Here is an 11,134-nt window from a genome sequence, read left to right on the forward strand (position 1 = left end):
ACAGAGTCACCCCTGGGATCAGAGGGATGGGGCCCCATAAGGCGGCCTGGATGAGGATGTGTTTAGCTCCCTGGAGGCCAGGTCCAAACTCCTGGTGGAAAAAATCCACAGAGGGAGGATGCTCCTGAGAAGATGCAGGAACAATGAGTGAACTAGCAGATGGGCACTGCTTAGCCAACACTTGGGAAATTCTGGCCTGTGATATGTTGATTTGTGAAGCCCAGGACAGCTATGACCTCATCACGACATGTGTTATAATGTTGTGTTGGAACAGAGCTGAGACTGGAGTGTCCCAGTGCCCCTGTGCAGCCATCTCTGTGAGCTTGGAGTCGCCAGGCAAGCTGAGCCAGCTCAGCATGACCAAGAGGTCCAGCACCATGTCTCGAGCTGCGCCTGAACCATTGCAGAGGCAGAAGCATCAGGACAATCCTGCAGAGTGAGCCAGTGCTGGCCACAAGAAGGGACACCCTGGACCCTGCTTCCTCAACGCTTCCCATCAAACAACAGAGTTTTCACAATTTTTCAAGGAGATAGCTTTTAGTTTCCTTTTCTCTTTTTGTTTCAGTCGAAATTACCTTTGATCAACTTCCATGTAAGATAGCAATGAGTCATGATTTCTTTACTTTGAGCAAAACTTGTAAAAGTAATGACGTAAACGTGTTCACCAAACTCACATTGCCAGGCACAGGCGAGCTTTGGGCCAGTGCTTCCCAGCTTCAGGGTGTGGGTGCAGATTCTGGGAGCCGCCCTCCGCAAGGAGGATCTCATGATCCAACGCATTAGGGACTGCTGCCCACCGTGCCCCTTCTGAAGATTCACAAAGCAATTAGCATAGCAAATATTCCAAAGCCCAGAAAAGGATGCTCAACAACATTAGTCCCTAGGGAGATGCAAAGCAGAATCACAATGAGATATCCCTACACACCCACTAGAATGGGACAATAAAGAAGATGGACAGTAACAAATGTTGGTGAAGATGTGGACAAATAGGAACCCTCATACATTGCTGGTGAGAATGTCGAATGGTGTCACTACCTTGGAAATTAGTTTGATGGTTCCTCAGAGTGAAACAGAGTTACCAGGTGACTCAGCTATTCCACTCTCTGGGTATAAACCCAAGAGAATAGAAAACATATTCACACAAAACTTGCTCATGTTTGTTCATAGCAGCATTATTCACAATAGCCAAAGAGTGGAAACAGCCCAAATGTCCACCACTTGATGAATGGACAAGCAGAATGTAACATATCCATACAACGGAATACTATTCCTCAGTAAAAAGGAATGAAGTACTGATTTATGCTACTACACAGAGGAGCCGTGAAAACATGATGTCACAGAAGCCAGGCACAAAAGGTCACATATTGTATGATTCCGTGTATATGAAATGGCAAATCAACAGAGAGAGAAAGTGGATCAGTGGTTGCCTAGGGTGGGAGGGAGGGGCGGGGCATGCCTGCAAACGGTCACAAGGTTTCTTTGAGGGGTGAGGAAAATGTTCTGCAGTTATGTCATGTTGATAGCTGCACAACCCTGTAAATATATTAAAAGCTATTGAATTGGACACTTAAAACGGGTGAACTTTATGATATACAAATTCTATCTCAATAAACCTTTTTTTAAAGAGAGATTCAAGAAATCCTAGCTAAAGGAGTCTGCCTAACCAGGTCCTGAATTCACCTGATCATCACATTTTTTCTCGTCACATTAACACCCTGAGAAATTGGCATCCCGAGGAATACGTTTTAGGAAAAACTGAACACATCTTTGGCACAGTTGAGGTACATCACTTTCACTTTGTATTGTATTTACATTCGACATGTCTGTGGCTTGTCTTCCTGGTGGTTTTATAAATATTTTGGGAAAGGAAAGTGTGATTTGCCTCTCTTTGAATCCCTGTCCCTCACCACCCATAGTGTAATGCACACAGCAGGCACTCCATAAATACCCACATGGGACTCTGCATCGCTAATGAGCTAATTCACCTATTCAATGAAGTAAAAAAGTACTTATTAAGGGCCCTTAAGTGCCAGGCACAGTGAGTGCTGGGGATACAAGAAAGGAAGACAGCTGTGGCGCTGCCTGGCGCTGATGATCTGGGGGCTGAGACCTAGCCCTCTACCTGGGGGTAAATTCTAAAGTCATCCCCAAGGCCTGTTTTTCATAAAGTCGAAACTTCTGAAAACCTTGATGGAGGCATCATGTTTGAAATCATCTCCCCTGCTGTGGAAAAGTCCACACAGCCCATTTGTTCTCCAGCGTTGAAAAAGGTGCTTCTCTTTGGTTGAGCACCAGTTGAAGTCTCCTACTTAGGAGCTATATTGGCCCAAACTATGTCTCCTTAAAGACCAGTCCGCTGTTGCAAAGCCAGGTGCCCGCAGCCAGAGCAGCAAGCTGGAAGTTCAAGGCACAGACAGAAGGAGGGATGCACTAATTTACCCTCCGCTCTGTATCCACTTCTGGGTATAACTAGAACGGCCCACAGAATTATAGGGATTCTGCAAATAACTTTTTTGTACTGAATTGGTGTAAACGATGGTATGAACTTGTAATGCGACGCGCCTGGCCTGGAAGCTCAGCCTGAACTACCAAAACCGCGCTTCGCAGGAAGAAAGAAGCCCTGGAGACCAAAAGAAGGACAACTAGCCCGTGGCAAGGCTGCCCGCGGGCAGGCGAAACTGGAGGACAGAGAACACACTGTCCTTGGGTCTCCCAAGACAACCCCCGGAGAATGTGGGAAGGGTACCCCGAGAAAGCCAGCACCGGAAGGAATCTGGACCCCGCAGGGCGCTCAGCACCAGCGGCTGCTTGATTTACAAGCGGCAGGAGGCCTCCCCCAGGCGAGAGCTGGCCGAAGGGGAAGGTTCCTGGCCTCCCGCGAAAGGACCTGGAAAACCGGTCTTGCCGGCTTCTGTGGGGTCAGAGGGCAGCCTTCCCAGCAGGCGGCCTGGCTCTCCAGAGGCTCTTGGGGCCCATTCCACCCCCAAAGGACCCGGGCAGGAAGTTTCAGCACAGTGGGCTCCCGGGTCACTCCCCGGTGTGCCTGTTCATCCCCGCAAATGCGTCGGATCACAGAAGCGACGCGGGCCCCGTCGGGCGCCGACACTGACACTGGGTCCTGCGGCGCAGGCGCACCTGCTCTCTCACCGCCTGACGCTTGCGGCTACTGAATTCACACGGAGTTAAAGACCTGAGCGCGGACAGAGTTTCCAGCCGCAGTCTGCGCTGGGGGTGGGAGGCCTTCCCTACCAGACGCTTTTGTTTTGCTTCTCCTCTGCACATGGGCCTTAAAATTTGCCAAGAAAGGTTACGGGGGCCGAGATTGTTTAGTTTGGAGATGGGAAAGCTCAAGAATGACTTAACTACTGTCTTCAGATACGCAGAGGCATTTATTACAAGGAGGGAAGGGCTGCCTATTTCCTTAGACTGCAGGAAGAGAAAGTTCGACTGGAATCGCAGAGGAAGGCCTGCGTGCCGAGTCTCCCTCAGAGCGCCTGGCAGAGAGGAGGCGCCCTCGTGGAAAATCCAGGACTGCCCGTCCTTGAGTGGAAGTTCTGGAAGTTGAGGCCTCAACGACCTTTGAGGCAGAGGGTCCTGGTATCTGTTTTAGACAAGGCCAGAGGTTTTGCCTGGCTGCTGGCAGCAGGGACACTGTGTCTGCAGCTAAGAGGGATGGTGGGACCCTCGGCCTCCCTGCTCCTCTGCCTGTGCCTCTCACCCAGTGTGTGAGTTCCCTTTCCCCACATCTGTGTGTGGCAGGCCCTGGGGGGAGGCTTTGTTCCCCATCTGTGTGTGGCAGAGCATCAGGGGAGGCCTTGTTCCCCACCTGTGTGTGTCAGGCCATGGCGGGAGGCCTTGTTCATGGTGATGTGTTGGCCATGAGAGTTCTAGAGCAAAGACTGGGGCTGAGAGGTGGGAGGCATGGAAGCTTGCAATGTGGGGGAAGATTGGGAGTCCCTGAGAAGACAGGAGCAGCTGGGGAGGCTAGAGCTGGCAGAAAATGGGTGAAAGAGGGAAAAGACATAAAAAATTCTGGTGGGCCACTGAGAAAGGACTTTGAATGATGGAAATGCTTCATAGGGGTCACTAGCAGTGTGTTGCAGCCCACTGCCCCCTAGCTTTGATTTCTTCTCCCACACAAGAGCCTAGTAAACTGTTGCCTGTTGTTACTACTTAGTGCAAAGCAGTTCCCGATCCTTCCTTGAGAGCGGGTTTTGGTGTGGAGGGAAGAGAGTTATGGAAGGTGAGTCCCTCTCCTTGGTGGCTGCTGCCACTGAGGCCATCTATAAAGGGTTAACGTCAATGGAATCACGTAGGTGGCTGGTGTGTACCCACTAGGACAGCCCGGACATCTACGAAGGAGGAGAGCCCCTGGTCTCCAGCAGCTAAATGGAGAGCAAGGATTCTCTCAGTCCCGACTGGGTCAGAAGCTGCTCTGCAACGAGCAGAGTGCCTGACGTGTGGTAGGAAAGAGACATATGAGGATTACAAGTGAGAGCCAGACTTCTCTGATGTGGAGGTGGGCTCATGGGTGCGGGGAGGAAAGACCAGTGAAGGAGCAGGTGGACTAGTCGGGAGCCAGGCCAAGGGGCTGATCGGGCGCAACCCCAGCTGCTCCAGAAGGAGGGTTCTGGATGGAGTGAGACCTCTGTGTTCCTTACCTGCTCTGTGTACCTGAGACCAGGGCCAAGTCCTCAAATACTGTGATATTGTGATACACCAAGAATAGACATGTGGTCTTCATCCCCCGTTCCTGGCAGAAGAGCTCCTAAAGCCCTTGGAACCTCTGGAATGATGGGAGTGAGAGGAGTGACCTCTGTTATTGAGGACAGGCCCCTTTCTACCTTACCTGAATTTAAGCTAATAAGGTGACTCTAGGAGCAGCTTCTAGACACCTTCAGGATGGAGGCTGGTTGCCAGAGGAACCAATGCTGTGTTTAGAGGGTTGGAAATTTCAGCCCCGCCTCACAACCACCAGGGAGGGGAGGGGACTAGGGACTGAATTAATCACCAATGATTTAATCAGCTGTGCCTATGTAATGAAACCTCCATAAAAACCCGAAATGAAGAGGTGTGGAGAGCTTCCTGGTCGGTGAATGCATCCATGTCCCGGGAGGGTGGCGCACACCAAACTCCATGGGGACAGAAGCTCCTACATTCAGGACCCTTCTAGACCTCACCCTCTGTACCTCTTTATCTGGCTGTTTATTTGTATCTTTTATGGTATCCTTTATAATAAGCCAGTAATCATAAGTAAACTGTCTCATGAGGTTCTGTGAGCTCTTATAGCAAATTCTCAGGCCTGAGGAGAGGGTCATGGGAACCCCTGATTTATGGCTAAATCAGACAGAAGTGTGCGTAACCCGGGGACCCACGACTTGTGATTGGCTTCTGAAATGGGGGGAGTTTTGTGGAACTGAGCCCTTAACCTGTGGGGTCTTATCTCCAGGTAGTTAGAGTCAGAACTGAATTAAATTGTAGGACATCAAGTTGGTGTTCACAGAGAACTGGAGAATTGTATGGGAAACCCTCTCATTGGCATCAGAAGTGTTGTGAGGAGAGAAATAGTTCTTCTCTACAGCTCCTCTCCGTTCATGGTTCAGTCAGTGGCACCCTCTCCAACTCATCCGCTCTCTGCATTCCATCAGCTCTGAGAGCAAGTGCTCCACCCTCAAGCTGTTTAGCACTTCCAGCCATTTCTCTCCATTCCTCAGGGCTCTGTTAGGTCTTTGGCCCAAGTCGCTCCCCATCTCCCCCATTCCTAAGCAGATTCCATCCCTCCCTCAAGATGCAACTCAGATGCCCTCTTCCCCTACCGCTGCCCGAGCCGCCCCAGCAGCAGCCGCACACTTCCATTCAGCTCTTCCGTGGGTGGGGTTGCCCATTTGGGGCTGATGGCTTATTACGTCGGTCTTGTCTTCCCAAGTGGAAGTCCCTTAAGAAAGCAGTCATGTCTTGGCTCTCTCTGGGACTTCTGTTGCGGCTGAGCTCCCAACCCATCATCTCAGCCCTGGTTGGTTCTCAAATTCTCATCCCACATTTTCAACTGCCTGTTGAGTATCTCCACAGAAACTGTCCTGTCTTTCAGATTTATTTCCCATCCGAGTTTTCTGCTTGAAAACCTCCCATCCTCAGGGTCGAATTTTCCCCTCCCTCCTCCTTTGCCGCCCCTTGGCACATCCTCGGCATCTTCCTCAGCGGTCCCTCTCCTGCGCATCCCCACTGGTCCACCTCCACCCCTCCAGAGGCTTCCCCTCCTCTCCCTGACACTTCTAGAACTCAACAGTTCTCTGGCCTTTGCTTCTCTCAATAGAAACTCACTTCATACAGCGCCGGGCTGGCCATCTGCTTGACTGTGGCTCTGATCATGTCATTGTCTTGTTTAGAAATGTTGGTGGCCCCCATCTCTTGCCCATCTGAGATCTGACCTCTGTGCTGGGCAGTAGGGACCCCACGCTCAGGCCCCAACCTTATTTTCCAGGCTTCATTCCTCTCTATAGACTCTCTGCTCCGGCCCATCGCACATGTTCAGAGTTGGTTATACTGGCCCCACTCAGTTATGCCGTATTTCTTTCCTCTCTGTTTCCCCACCAGGGAAGTCCCCACAGTGCCCAGAGGCCCCTGCCTGCTTCTCAGGAGCCAGTCCTTCCCATCCCATCAATTCAGGGGCAAAGAACACCTGCTGTGTGAAGTCTTTCCTGCTCTCCCCATGGGGAGGAAACCATGACCCCCACTGTCTGCAGTGCCTTGGCTGGGTTTGTCTCTGTGATATGTAACCATCATCCATGCTAGAGGTTGTGACGTCCCACCCACAAGGAAGGACTTGTGCTGTTGGCAGCTTCCAGCTGTGGCCCCGTCAGGGTCTGCCTCAGCTGCAGAGGTGAGGTTAGACCCCTTCCTGGGGAGGCCACTCATCAGTGTGGGGGTATAAAAGCAAGCCCATCTTGGCCCAACTCGGGACAACTCTGAAGGGTCATTCTAGCCCCAGAATCCCCTTTGAGGTCAGCTGAGGCTGTTGGCCCCTCGTCGCCATTCTATTCTCTCACCACCTATTCCCATTTCCTCCACCTCCATCCACAGCTGTTGATCCTGAGGATGCCCCTAGTAAACATCCTGCCTGCTAACCTCTGTTGTAGGTCGAATTGCATCCTGTGTTAAAGTCCTCACCCCAGAACCTCAGAATGTGACCTCGTTTGGAGGAAGGGTCTTTGATGAAGTCATTAAGTTAAGATGAGGCCATTACGATGGGCCCTAATCCAGCATAACTGGTGTCCTTATAAAAGGGGGAAATTTGGACACAGACACACACACAGGGAGAACACCATGTGAACATGAAGATGGCCACCTACAAGCCAAGGCGAGGCACTGAAACAGATTCTTCTTCACAGACCTCAGAAGGAACCACTCCTGCCAGCACCTTGATTTCAGATTTCTACCCTCCAGAATGGTGAGACAATCCGTTTCTGTTATTTCAGCTCTCCGGTTGGTGGTAATTTGTTATGGCAGCCCTAGCGAATTAATACAATCTCCATCTCAGAGTCTGCTTCCCGTGCAGCCCAGCCTCCAACATCACGTGTGTCTGAGGTCACCTTGACCATGTGACCTCAAGTGTTGTCTCCTTGAAGGGCAAGGTCCCTGTCTTCTAATCATTGTATCTCCACTGAGTAGATACTCAATGAATCACCTGATGATTGCTTGAGGGTACAGGGAAAGGAAGAAAGATCGTTATCCAGGTTGAAAGCTGCCTGAAGCACTGCTCTGTAAACCACTTTGCCTTCATTAAGTACGTAGTGTCTGTCCCGTTCATTTAGCAAACATTTATGGAATACCTACATTATGGCAGACTCTGTGCTAGGTTTTATTGGAGATAACATTAATTAGACACGGATCCCATCCTCAGATCACTCCCAATGTGTTAGAGGAAGGAAGACCTACCCACGGAGTCCTAGGTCACGTTGAAAGGGCTGAATGCCCCAAGAGAGGGGGAGACATCTGGTGGAGCGCCAGAGCAGGAGGAGGTGGCTCCTAGCTGGGGATGGGTGGGCTGGCCCTTGAGGTGGACCTCTCAGGATGGATGCATGGAGATGCTGTATATCCTGCTGGCGCTGCCCAGGATCCCTCTACAAATAAAACCCAGCCCTGCAGGGAGCTTGCAGTCCATGGGGCATCCAGATGAGCAGCCAAGGCCAAACCAATGTGGTGAGTAACATGAATGAAGGAAGCCACATCTGGTGCGAGCCTCAACCTGGCTTCCCAGTGTAAATTCTTCTAACGGACACATTTTCTCGCCCTCTTCCCTCATGACCTTGGTGATTTCTGGGGATTTTTCTTCACCAGCCCTTCCAATTTTGAAACTTGACCCATCTGACCCTTTGGTTTTTAGATTTTTGTGGGAGGAATCTCTCTCATTCCTGCTTCCCACCCTGTTAGCAAAGTCCAAAGGCAAGTCCCCGCACCCATTTCCCACTCCTAGTTGACATTTCCTGGGCGGTGAGGTCGGGTTGCAGCCTCCCTTTCAGTCCTTTGCCCAAACACACGTGCCAGCTTGTTCAACCATGCACAAAGGAGAATAATGAGCCAGATGTCCCCAACAGGCTGTGCCTGTGTTCTGGACCACCTCATCCCTTTTTTCCTCCTTCCTTTAGCGCCTCCATCGCTGCAGTGCCAGCACCTACGTGGGCTCTCCTTCTGAGTGGGTAAAGCCCTTCTGTGTTTTCAGAGGTGTGGAGGTAAATGGTGAAGAGCCAATGCTGGAGTCACGGTCACTGCCCGCAGCAGCTGAGACCACAGATGCGGCTGCTGTCTGAGGGCTCATATCCTAGCCCAGTACTTCCTCAGCTTGTTCTGTCCAAAAGTCTTTCTGGAAAACCCTTAAACATGTGATCCTTGAGGCTGTTTTAGAGGTAAGATTTGTTCCATTCCAGGTCCTCCAGACACTGACCTTTCATTTTTGCAGTGACTTCCATGGTCTCTGCTCTTCATCTCTGTGACTGGCCCTCTCACACCACTCACCAGTGTGGCGCACACAAAGTCTCTGCCAGGGGTTGTGGCTGGATTCGGGGTCTCTTTGCTCTGAGCTCATCCAAAACCTCCGGCATCACGTGGCAAGGGTCTTTTCCGACATCCTCATTCTTCATTTTGCTTTCCTGCAAGGGCCGCCAACTCAACGTGCTTATGGTGGAGCTGTTTTGCATAGGTTCTTATTGGGGGTAGCAGGGGAGTGAGGTCTCTGTTCTCAAGAAGTGTTTAGTCTAATGCCCTTTAGAGGAGTGGGGAAAAGAAAGAGAGAGAGAGAGTAAGACCCAGTTGATGGCCACCACGTGCCAGGTGCTCCCAGCCTTCTCTCAAAACACACCTCCCAGGCATGGTGTGCACCTCCTCATCCAGTGGGGCTGGACCCACGTGGATTTCTAGACGGTGAGACTTCAGTGCTCTAATTATGTGTTTTCTTTTTTCCTTTTTCCAGCTTTTAAACATAGACGAATTTAACCAGGATGCTTTTTCTCCTCTGGACTTCTTTGTTTTAAATTGGGCTCCTCCAGTAAATCTAGCTCCTCAGTCAAGTCTTGGGTGATGGGTTCTCCGTGCTTTTCATTCTGCAGACTCTTCTGGAGGGTGGAGACCTTCTGAGAATCGGCTCTTCCATAAGGCGCTGTCCTCTCATGCCCCACCTTTGACTCGCCGTTTGGTAGCCTTGCTCTGCTGGACCACGTCCCGGTTGGAGGCACGGAGCAGCAGAGGCCAGAGAGCAGGCTGCCTGGATGCCCTTGCTCCTGGCTAGCAGACACAGCCTTGGACCACTGTAACCACAGGCCCTGTAGGACCAGCTCAAGCTGACCCAATCTTATCGCCAGAAGGTTTTTCAGGGGCAAGCCAAAAATTTGCAAGTCATATAACCAGAGCATGTGCGGAGGAGAAAATCTTGATCTGAAATGACCCCGGAACCAAAGATTCTCCACCACGGAACCAAAGGACTGGGATGCGACGGGAACTTGAGAGTCGGACTCTTATCAGAAGCGAGGAGTCCCTTGTCGGGGAAGATCCGGTGTTAAAGCCTCTTCCACACCTTGCCATAAATGTTTAAAACCTTGCCATAAACATTTAAAGCCTTCCTATAAAACGTTTAAAGCCCTCCAATCGAAACTGCCCGCCAGCGCTTCCGTATGCCAGCCTGTTCTCCCTAATGTCTTCAATTTTGCCCCAAACTCTGGATCAGGGAGACAGATTTGAGAATGTTGCCTCCTGTCTCCTTGCTAGTCGACTTCAAAATAAAGCTTTATTCTTTTTGCAAAAGCTGATGCCATAATAATTGGCTCTTTATGCGCATCAGGCAAGAGAACGCCAATGTTGTGCCATCACGCTGCTCCTGCTCCCCACTTCTGTTTCTCCCGGTTGCTGGACGTGGGCCATGGCATTGCTCTGCACTCTGTTATCTGGAACTCTCCGTCCCTTTGGCTCGCTCCGTCTCTGGCCCAATGGCCCTCTGTGTGGACTGTGTTTGCCAAGCCCAGGCCCCCAGTGTCTGAGAGGCTCACCTGGGTGGAGGGGTTTAATACGAGTAATGTTCTTGGTGCCGGGAATAGGGGGCAGGAAGGGTATGTTAACAGTGACACAGAGCAGGCATTCAGAGGGAAACTCTGAGTATTCATAACATATTGGTAAACGGAAAAGGAAGCTTACAAACAAGTGTGCAAATAGGGTCATGTACATATGTGTACGTGTGTATATATATGTATGTGTCTGTATTTTTGTGTATTCATATATTTATCATATATATGATATATATATACAAACACACACATACACATATATGCCTATAGGATGAATGAATTACTCTGCAGTTGCACACCACTCAGATGCATCAGCAGAGAGAAAAACGCCTAGAAAGATAGATATTTAACAAAGTGGAGATGTAAATGGCAGTGGTTAGATTATAGATGACTTTATTTTTTTCTTTTTATTTAGCTGTATTTTCTAATTTTTCCAAAAAGCATATGTATGGTATAACAAAAAATCTTGAGACTAAAAAATGAATTATTTTCTATAGTATCGCAAAATCCAAGCTCTGCTCTTATGAATGTAATTTTCTATGTGGATCCTAGGCTGGGGGTGGGGGTAGGAGGGCAAAATAGAG

The 11,134-nt window shown here is 50.2% G+C and overlaps 1 long non-coding RNA gene across 1 annotated transcript; it reads left to right on the forward strand.

Annotated features, from left to right (window-relative positions):
- Nucleotides 1-2,852: 2,852 nt before the first annotated feature.
- Nucleotides 2,853-10,414, forward strand: LOC139075697 (uncharacterized). The gene is made up of 3 exons (XR_011526357.1): nucleotides 2,853-7,447; nucleotides 8,646-8,903; nucleotides 9,467-10,414. It is a non-coding gene; the product is annotated as an uncharacterized lncRNA (long non-coding RNA).
- The last annotated feature ends 720 nt before the right edge of the window (nucleotides 10,415-11,134 follow it).

The sequence above is a fragment of the Equus przewalskii genome, chromosome 14 (genome assembly GCF_037783145.1).
Source record: "Equus przewalskii isolate Varuska chromosome 14, EquPr2, whole genome shotgun sequence".
Classification (NCBI taxonomy): Eukaryota; Metazoa; Chordata; class Mammalia; order Perissodactyla; family Equidae; genus Equus; species Equus przewalskii.